Consider the following 10,208-nt stretch of genomic DNA (forward strand, 5'->3'; position numbering starts at 1 on the left):
TTATGTGGACTTCCTGTTGAGGTTGCGATTGTTCACGCCTACGATCAACCTGATTGGACCTTACAAATGCATTAGCCAATCACCATCAAGCTTTGTGCTCAATGTTTACTGGGTAGTTTGGTTGGTTTCACGTTATTTGAGCTTGGCATCAAATTGGCTTTACAGTTGAGTATCCGGTATTGGGCGGATACGAAAACTATGTACGTGCGTCCATGTATGTGTGCGTAGAAATGACCGGAAACCGTAGGCAGCCTCAAAGCCGGATCTAAGCACCTGGCGACGCGAAGTTACATCACTGAGCAACCACGACCGCCGTCCTCTCCACGCTCCTCTCTCGCCACAAGATGGCAATACGAATTAACAATGTCCTCGTTTTACTGGTAGGTAGGCTACTAACTACAATAAAAATCAATTAACAGTTAAATTTACTATTAAAAAGAAAGTATTTTGCACACCCAGGTGACGCGTAGGAGAAGACCAGGGGTCTAAACGCAGCCACAGAAAACTCCATACGGGCAGTTTTATACGTTTCGGTAAATACGTCAGGTTATTTACTTAATTAATTTTGACGGACATACAGACATAACACAGATGGTCCGTTCAACAGCACGAGCACTTTCTTACTTTATGGAACGACCAAGCGACGTCTTCACACTTTACAGTCATTTTGTGCAAAACTTGTTACTTGCACTGTGTACACAGTAATGCAACTAAAACGCCTGCCTTGAACAGGTGGTTTTAATGACTATTTATCAGAAGTGAAAAATAAATTTCAGACAGCTCTATAGCATTTTTCTTTTTAAAGGAAAGGCAAACCTCTCTGGTAACAAAAATGCCGAAAAAGTGATCAAAAATGTCAACCAAACAACACGCTATTTGTGGAGGATTGATCGCCTAGTCAGTAAGAATACTCTGAAGATTCTTCATTCATCCCTCATTCAAGGTCATTATGATTATGCATGCACTTCATGGTATCACAACACCTCCAAGGCCTTAAAAACAAGGCTCCAAACATCCCAAAACAAACTTGTAAGGCTACCTCTTGGCCTCAATCACAGAACCCATCTAACCCCTGCTCATTTTGCTAGGATTGGATGGCTTAGGGTTGAGGACAGAGTACAGCAACTTGCTATGGGCCTGGTCTTCAAGATACACCGCAACATTGGGATCCCCCTGTATTTGTCAAAATACTTCCAAAATGTTAACGCAGTCCATGATCATAACACCAGAGGCAGCTCCACGGATCATGTTCAACCCAGATTTGGCTCAACTAAGGGTATGAACTCGTTCTCATGCTATTCAACAAAAATGTGGAATGCCCTACCAAAAGGAGTAAAGGAGTGTAAAACCCTACTCACTTTCAAAACTGCCCTAAAGATACACCTTCAGGAGGCTGCAATTCGAAAATGGCCCCTGTCTAAGTCTTAACCTACCCCCCCTACCCCCCCCATCCTTCATTTTCCTCTTTTGTATATATATATATTTTTTTTTTCTCTCGTCATACCAGTAACCTGAAAGCCGATTGTATGACATTCTGTATAGTAGTGTGTATATCTGCCTGCCTCTTATATTTCATCATGATTTGTGTGCATGGGGTTCTCATCTTAAACAAGCTTAGTGCTTAATGAGGGTTTCCAGTTTAGTAGACCTTGTATTGTGAATTTGTACTTCCATGTACTGTTATGTACTGTCATGTACTATTCTCATGTCTTTCTAAATAAACTACATCAATCAATCAAACTAGTAAGAAAAATAGAAAGAAAGAAATGTTCAATTACGCCCAATACAAAGATTATGGTTCAGATCATTTACAACTGCATTATGCAGTAACTGGATCCACTAACATGATAGATTACTTTAAGCAAACACTCATCTCAAACACAAGTAGTCCTAAGATATTATAAGACCATCTATATAATAATAATGAGACTGAGTTTAAAGTAGTTCTACAGTCTACTGACAATTTGAGACTGACTGTGGTACATTTTGTTTCTCTTTTATAGTGGGTTTGTTCTTTATGTAGCCATATTGCTACTCTTGCTACCTAAATCAACACAGTGTGTCATTACTTTATACATTTAAAAGACAAGTGCAAAAAATCCAGTAAATAATACATTTCTGTATTGTTTTCATAATTTTAGCTCATTCAAATGACCTGATGGATTGCAGCCCCACTGTGAGAATACCAGCACTGTCAAGACTATTCCCTCGTGCAGTAAGTTCAAAGTTTTCTTCTTTTAATGCTCCCGGAATTGCAGATGTAACGTCACTATGTTACATGACTTGACATCAGAGTTGACACTAGTACAGCCCTGGTTTGCGTCATTAGAGGCCTGCCTTTACTCTAGCAATATGTCAAACCAAGAATCTCGTCAAACACATAACCGACAAAGATTACAGGCGTCCAAGGTCTGTGTCATTTGCCAGTGAGCACTGGGGACATGGACATGTTACACACACACACACACACACACACACACACACACACACACACACACACACACACACACACACACACACACACACACACACACCCCCACACACACACACACACACACACACACACACACACAATTTGTATTACAATAATAGTGGCAATTTTATGAATGGCATTTGGACATTTTATTTGGCCTTTATTCAACCTAACTCTGAAATCTTAATTCATTATACTTAATAATTGCGCAGCGGTGTCGCACACCGAAAATAGCAGATCTATAAGCTCACAACGTGTTGCACTGTGACGCATTGTGAGATTTTAGATCTGCTATTTCCTGTGTGCGACACCTGCATGCAACCAAGTATAAATCAGAAATAACTCTAACCTTAACCTCTAAATCCCTAATCCTGGTTAACCGTAAGCCTAACAGTCTTGAAATGATTGTATATTGTAAACATAAAACAGCCATTCCTCTTGTGAGTAGGAACAACTTACCAAATACTTGTGTATACACTGTATAGTACACACACACACACACACACACACACACACACACACACACACACACACACACACACACACACACACACACACACACACACACACACACACACACACACACACACACACACACACACACACACACACACACACACACACACACACACCTACTTACCTAGCTTACCCTGATGAGGTCAAATGCTCAACTGGCCTGTAAAACAAAGCAATCATCACCACTATTGTATTTTATTAAATACAGTGTTTACTTGTTAAGGGCCAGGAATTAGTATGTGCGTGCGTGAGTGAGTGAGTGTGTGCGTTGCGTCTTGCATGTTTCTATAAAATGAGGGGAGACAGAACTTTCCTTTCTATTGCACCATGTCTCCACTGCCCCACAGTCACAGAAATCACTGGCTGTTGCAGGACAGATTGTTCATTAATTTTGAATTCCTCCTTTTGGCTTTTATGAATTAGAAATGGTCCTTTGCACATGAGTCGCACAAGGCGAGTGGCATGGTGGGATAGCTTGGAGGGATTACCGTGCAAAATGGCACATGGAGTGCTGCCATGCACGGGCAGGGTAGATAAACATATGCTCTCTGCCTGATCAAACCCCAAAACATTGTGAGTATGAGCAATATAACATCCATCGTATGCAACTTAATCATAGCCCCCATGCATCGCAGAGAGAAGCTCTCTGTATTAGTCTTGTGGGACACTGAAATGAAAGGGATAAACTGAAGTGAACGGGTCTTAGTGTGTAAGTAGTGTGTAAGTCGATGGGCAGCACGGGAGGAGACACACTGTCTGATTCCTGAGTATAGCAACAAGAGCTACTTTATCAGCCAAAGTGCCAAACCTCCTTTATCGGGGGAATACACAAGTCTGCAATCATTCGCTGATCATTAATCTTAGAATGTGTGTCACAGGCCTAGGTGTTAGGAAATGTTCAAATTCACAAAGAGCGTTCTCTTCTCTTCAATTAAACTGTTCCTGAACAGTAACAATACAAATAACTGTACTCTACAGCACTGTGTTTCCCAAACAGTGGGTCAGGACCCATGTTTGGGTTGCGGACCAATTTTTATTTGCAAGTAAATATACTTTTTTTTGTTTCCTACATTAAACAATATATAGTCAAACGATCTAAAAAAGTCACAACTTTTAATTTAAATTCGAATTTCATTTAAATTAAAAACAATTCCAATTTTTTTTCATAAATAAGATAATAATTTCCATAAATACATACAAAAAAATGTTTTAAGAAGTAGTGAAAATAGCAGATCCACAAGCTCGCAACGCGGCGCGAAGCGACGCATTGTGAGCTTGTAGATCTGCTATTTTTGCTAGTTTGGGTCCCGGGCAAACGTCTAGTTTCTCTTTTGGGTCTTGAGCTAAAAAGTTTGGGAACCACTGCTCTACAGGACCAGTACCATTTCCGAAGCAGCACTCCAATGTCCGTGCTAGTCCACTGTTCGCATACAGTACACAGCCATTAAATACAAGGCTTAGGATTTACTGCTATACTTAAAGTGTTTGTTTAACTATGTGCTGGGACGCAAATCGACCTGTTCCCTAATGGTCTCCTCATTACAACATCATGACTAGTTTGTAGTTTGGTTTGAGACTTTTGCCTCATTCTTAAAGTGACACTAACTCTGCAAAAGTTCAATGACCACTCAAATAAGTCTTAATCAGATGTAGTGTAACATACATTGCATCCAAATGATCACTGAACCCATAATATATCCCATCAGGAGGATGGATCATATTTCACCCTGTGTTCTGTCTTTTTTTTTTGGAACCGGTCCCTGAAGACAGATATTTCTGGAGACTGAGTGGCTCTGAGATAATCTACACACTTCCTCGAATACTGTACCCTGAGAAGATGTTTGTTTGTAGCGCTAACATAAACCAGACATAGTTTTCCCATTGCGTTAATTCTATGGAGAAAAGAAATGTGCATGTGTGAATAATTTATTATTAGACACTAAATGTGCATTTGTTCCACTATTTAGACCGGTTTCCTGTAAGGAATTATCAGACTTAAGTCTAGAGCTTATCTAACTTGCATGGCATGAGGTAGCCTGACCTCGAGGTGTGTTACTTGGACCGTGTTGAACCATTACCTCAGTGTGCGTTAGCAGTAGCACCTCAGAGACACAAACAGAAAGCCTACAAAGGAACCAACACATCCTTAAAGTCTATTTCTCTCATCTTCTTTAAATTATGTCTATAGATTACTTACACTTTAATTTGTATTGTGAAAAAAGTGTTAACGTGAGAGGTTTATAGTTACATTGAGTTGGGTTGAAATGACAAGAGTCGAGTCAAGTTATATTGAGGGTCGTATGAGTAAATTATAATTTGCTCCCATTGTCACCACGATATTCTGTGCATTTCTCTCCAAAAATTTCAATAATCGACTTGAGAATTTATATACACCATGCCGTAAAAATGCAATAAAGTACACTGTTACATAACCCATTTGATTGAGGTCAAACACTTCAGCTGCTTTCGAATGTGTTGTGTTGTTCAGTCCATTATCTTAGCTTGTTGTATCATCCATCAACCAATTCCTCATTATCGACCGCTTACCATCCATCCAGGTAATGGATGGGGCTCGATGTTATTGTGCAGTAAGCATCTTCTTGAAAATGAACGGCAGCCAAGAGCAAGTGTTTAATCTCAGTTGAATTAAGTGAAATACTTTTTTGTTTTCTCTATGTTGTATTGTAGGCCCTTCATTGTCCGAACTGCTCAACATATTTAGCAGCACTAAAAGAGTCTGGGCAGTGGGCACAAATCACCATATTCTATATACGTTCTACTACATTGAGGAGCACTTTGGCCCTTTGAGGATGTCTGTTATTTGTTTTCGGAGCTTCACTCAAATTGACTGCTGGCCAGTAACTAGGTTCCCACCAAATTCCACAGAGCTAAAACCATCCTGCCTCTCCCTTAATTCTCTCTCTATGAATCTCTCTCTCTCTCTCTCTCTCTCTCTCTCTCTCTCTCTCTCTCTCTCTCTCTCTCTCTCTCTGTCTCTGTCTCTGTCTCTCTGTCTCTCTGTCTCTGTCTCACACAAATCTGTTACTATCTTTGTACGTCTTTCCATCTCGGCTATGTTTCTTTCTCCTCTCTGTCCTCTCTTCCATCTCTATTTATTATCTTGTGATTGTCTTACTTTATGTAATTCTGCCTAAATTGTAGCATACTCCCCCTCTCTCCCTTTTGACTGTCCCAAAAAGCATGTGTTCTTGTTTTATGTGTCACCTGTCTGATAAAACCAGGACATGTTACCTTTCAGCAGCTATAGTCATAATGTATGTTAGAGGAATTCGATGTTTCTCCAGGCTTACTGGAAATGATATGACTGGTGTGTTTTCTTACAGCCAATATGGAGCCTTTTCATGATGACATCAGACTTATCACAGACTCACCAAAACCAATAACAAACTAATACATTATGTGCCTACTACTATAGCCCTGTGTTTATCCTGGAGATAAACTAATCAGATAACACATTTTATCTGGCTTCTTGGCTGGAAACCAGAAATAGGAATATGAATGCAGTTCATGTATGTTAGCAGTCATCAGAGGTGAGGGTGTCTTACAGTACATAGAGAGCACAGACTAACTAACTGCATCAAGATACCAATGATGGTCTAGGTACATAGTAAAGCCTAATTCATGCTTCTGTTTTTTTTTTTTTACTTTTAATGAATCATGTAAACAAGCATGTAATTCGTGATAAGCTGCGAGCAGCTCGCGGTTTGCCTAGAGGTTGTGCAACATTACATTGAGAAAAACAAAACAAAAACATTAATGTAAAATACAAATGATTGGTAACAGCTACAAAGTCTACTTTGTCTTTTAATACATTTAGATCCAAGTTAAAATGTTGCATGCCCTCTCAGTTTCAGCCAATCAGGACACAGGGATATCCAATAGGGATGTAATAAAGTATTGATATAGGAACGTGAGTATCGCAGCATTATGTTTAGTGATACTGTATCAATTCTCAAAATCACTGTATCAATTTGTAACCACTTGAACCCCAGCATCCCTATTCTGGGGGGAACATAAAAAGTACAAGTACAAGCTCACCTCACAACGCGTTTCGGCTATTTTTGAAGAAAAGATTGTTGTTGAACGGGAAAAAGTGCTCCAAGTACAGAACCAAATCAGGTCAGGTCAGGTCTACTAAGTATAGAGGGTTTATGAATTAGTGGTTAATGATTTCATTTAGTGTTTACATTTTGTTAAAGATATGGGCGATTCCTTTGTATAGCTAACACAAAAAGTAGTACTATCATGTTGGATGTTGCAGGGACTGTGAAAAAGTAAACTCTTTTGCTCCGATTTTATGCATATGCTTATAGTATGAACGTTTTGGCCTAATTGCACATCATCGCAATATAAAACAATATAATGAATCATAACCCCTGTATCACAAACTGTATCACCAACTTGCTATCCATAGCTACAGATTTCTCAGGGAGGCCACGTTGTTTTTAGACTCGATTTCTTCAAATTTACTTTCTGTCACAGTCTTGTGTCACACACCACTTTTGACTAACATCCGTTTGTCAGGATAACAACTCGCTAGTTGAAACATTCTTGTTGCTTTCTATCACATTGAATAAAGTATGTGTTTTAGGCCGGCAGCATCTCCTGATTCAACTTTTAGGAATACAAATCCCCTCCTCCTCTTTGATCCCCTAAGACACGGCTGAAGAAGATTCCAATTGCGCTTTTCCCGAATCCCTCTCTTTTGGCAGTGCAGGCGATATGCGACCCTGTTGGATTTGGAGCTCTGCATTCCCACTAGTCTGTCCAAGCTGTTCACATCCTCTCCACTGACATTAGCAACCCCGGGGGCTCCGTTGCCAAGCAGGTCACAGTGCACTTCAAATCACTCCCAGACACCCCGTTCTCACAGAGTCAGACACAGATAAGAAACGGGGTGGATGGCTTTTCATCTCCTTGATATTAGTATCGCGGCGAAATGAAGCGCATTGGTACTTCAGGTCGAGATGGTGTTATTTATTTAGTATAAGCAGCAGCATTAACATGAGAGTAATGTATAAAATCAACAAGAACAGACAGATATGGGTAAGGTTTGATACACAGTATTATGAATCAAATCAAGGAATAGTGGTAAAATTATATTTGGATACAGGACATTTGAAATTATACAAAAGCCCACTCTCTTGTATTATGGGCTGCTGTATGCTGTGCAAAACACTTCGTCCTAAAAGAAGTGCAAATAAGTATACACAGAAGGCACCTACACAAGCACGTATGTAGGTACACACACACACACACACACACACACACACACACTAGGGCTGTCAGTTCTCCTCTATAATCCCATTCGAATTTCAATGCTTTATTATTTTTAATATTCGAATATTTTCGAATATGTTATATAATTTATAATTTTTCTTTTTTTTTTACGTAACTTTTTAAAAGTAACTTTCTCTGTTACTATAAACAAGTGACGTTTATAGGGAGAAACATGATGAAAGCATTTGTTTTCGCATCGGTAGGTCAGGAAAAAAATAATTCACATTCGAATTATTTTCGAATAGTGAAATTCGTTCTGACAGCACACACACACACACACACACACACACACACACGCATACAGGTCTACTCTGTACATATACAAATACACTCACTTGTAGCACACACATGTATTCAAGTTCATACACATACATCCATGTACATACAAACACATACAACCCCCCCCCCCCCCACACACACACACACACACACACAAAGTTTACATGTATTCACATATCAAATGTATAAGGAAAGGCAGCGTAGTTCTTTGGTAACGGATACAATTTCCTCATTAGCAGGCTCTTTACTCCAAACAAGAGCTCCTGCCTTTCGGCATCACACAATTACAGGCAGTATACAATACTTATCACAATAGTACACCTTAAAAAAAGTGGATATGATAGAGCGTACATTATACATACAAGCACTTTTCAAACAACTCTATACTCCAACTCTATATGACAGCTGATTTTGCGGGCCTTGTAAAATTCACAGTCTTGTACGAAGAAACCAGTTCCTTCCTTTGCTTTTATGGTAGAGAGGCTATTTATATTATGGCTGATCATAACATATTATTGTTTTGTTGTGTTTTGTTTGATACTGTATGTCTGGGAATGTACTGACATGGAAAAATAGTTTTGTAGTTTTTGACCATTTAAAACCAGTAAACTTCAGATTAGCATGCATGATTAGGCTGTTTAGTCATCCAGGTAAAGCAAGTAACCTTCTATTCATAAGCATGCATGCACACGCGCATGAGCACAAGCACATACACGCACGCACGCACACACACGCACACACACTGCTATATGGCTAATTTAACCACTTGAAACCTAGCATCCAACAAGCTCGTAGATCGGTTATTTTTGACAAAGAGATTTGGTATAGAGGGGGAAAAAGAGTGGACCAAGTAAAGGGCCGACCCCCGGTCAACTAAGAATCAGTTTAGAGGGTTTAAGTGGTTCATTTGAAAAGACTCATCTAGTTATATGTACTGAGACTAGCTCAATGAATTATTTGTACGAATAATACACAGCACAACGGCAAGTGTGTGTACTGTAAGTGACAGAGATTTAGAAGCTGCTTGAGTTAACAGCATGCAGTCTGTGGGGGCCAGTGTGTGCGCTCTCCTCTCCCGTCATCCCCTTTGACAGCAGGCGGCTTGCCTTTCCTTCCTGCACCTTTTGTCTCCAGCCCCAGTCGTGCTGCCCTTTATGTGAATAGCACGCTCGTCTTGGCTACTGATTGGTGGTAATTTATAGGCACCGGCGTTCAGCTGCATCCTGTTCGAAAGCCCCCCCCCCCCCCCCATCTCACCCTCCTCTCCTTCCTCTTCTCTCACGGTTCTACCGTCACTCTCCATGGCCATGGGAATAGACGTGTAAGCCCGAGTCTGGGAAGTGCAGCCCCGCGGAGAGGCTGCAAATAGCACTGTACATCATCAAACCCATTGTCTTAGTCTATTAACCCATTAATACCTGGGACGCATCTGTGTCACTTTTAGATTTCTTTAGGCTATTCAAAAATAGCAGATATACAAGCTCATAGCGCGGCACCGAGTGCCGCGCTATGAACTTGTAGATCTGCTATTTTTTTTAAATCGAGGAAAAAAAAATTAGTTTTTTTTTTCAATTTTTTTTGGGGATTTAGAAGACATTTCTAGAATCTTCTCAGGTCTTAAAGGGTTAAGTCCACTTCC

The sequence above is a fragment of the Gymnoscopelus braueri genome (assembly GCF_963280865.1).
Source record: "Gymnoscopelus braueri genome assembly, chromosome: 2".
In the NCBI taxonomy this organism is placed as follows: domain Eukaryota; kingdom Metazoa; phylum Chordata; class Actinopteri; order Myctophiformes; family Myctophidae; genus Gymnoscopelus; species Gymnoscopelus braueri.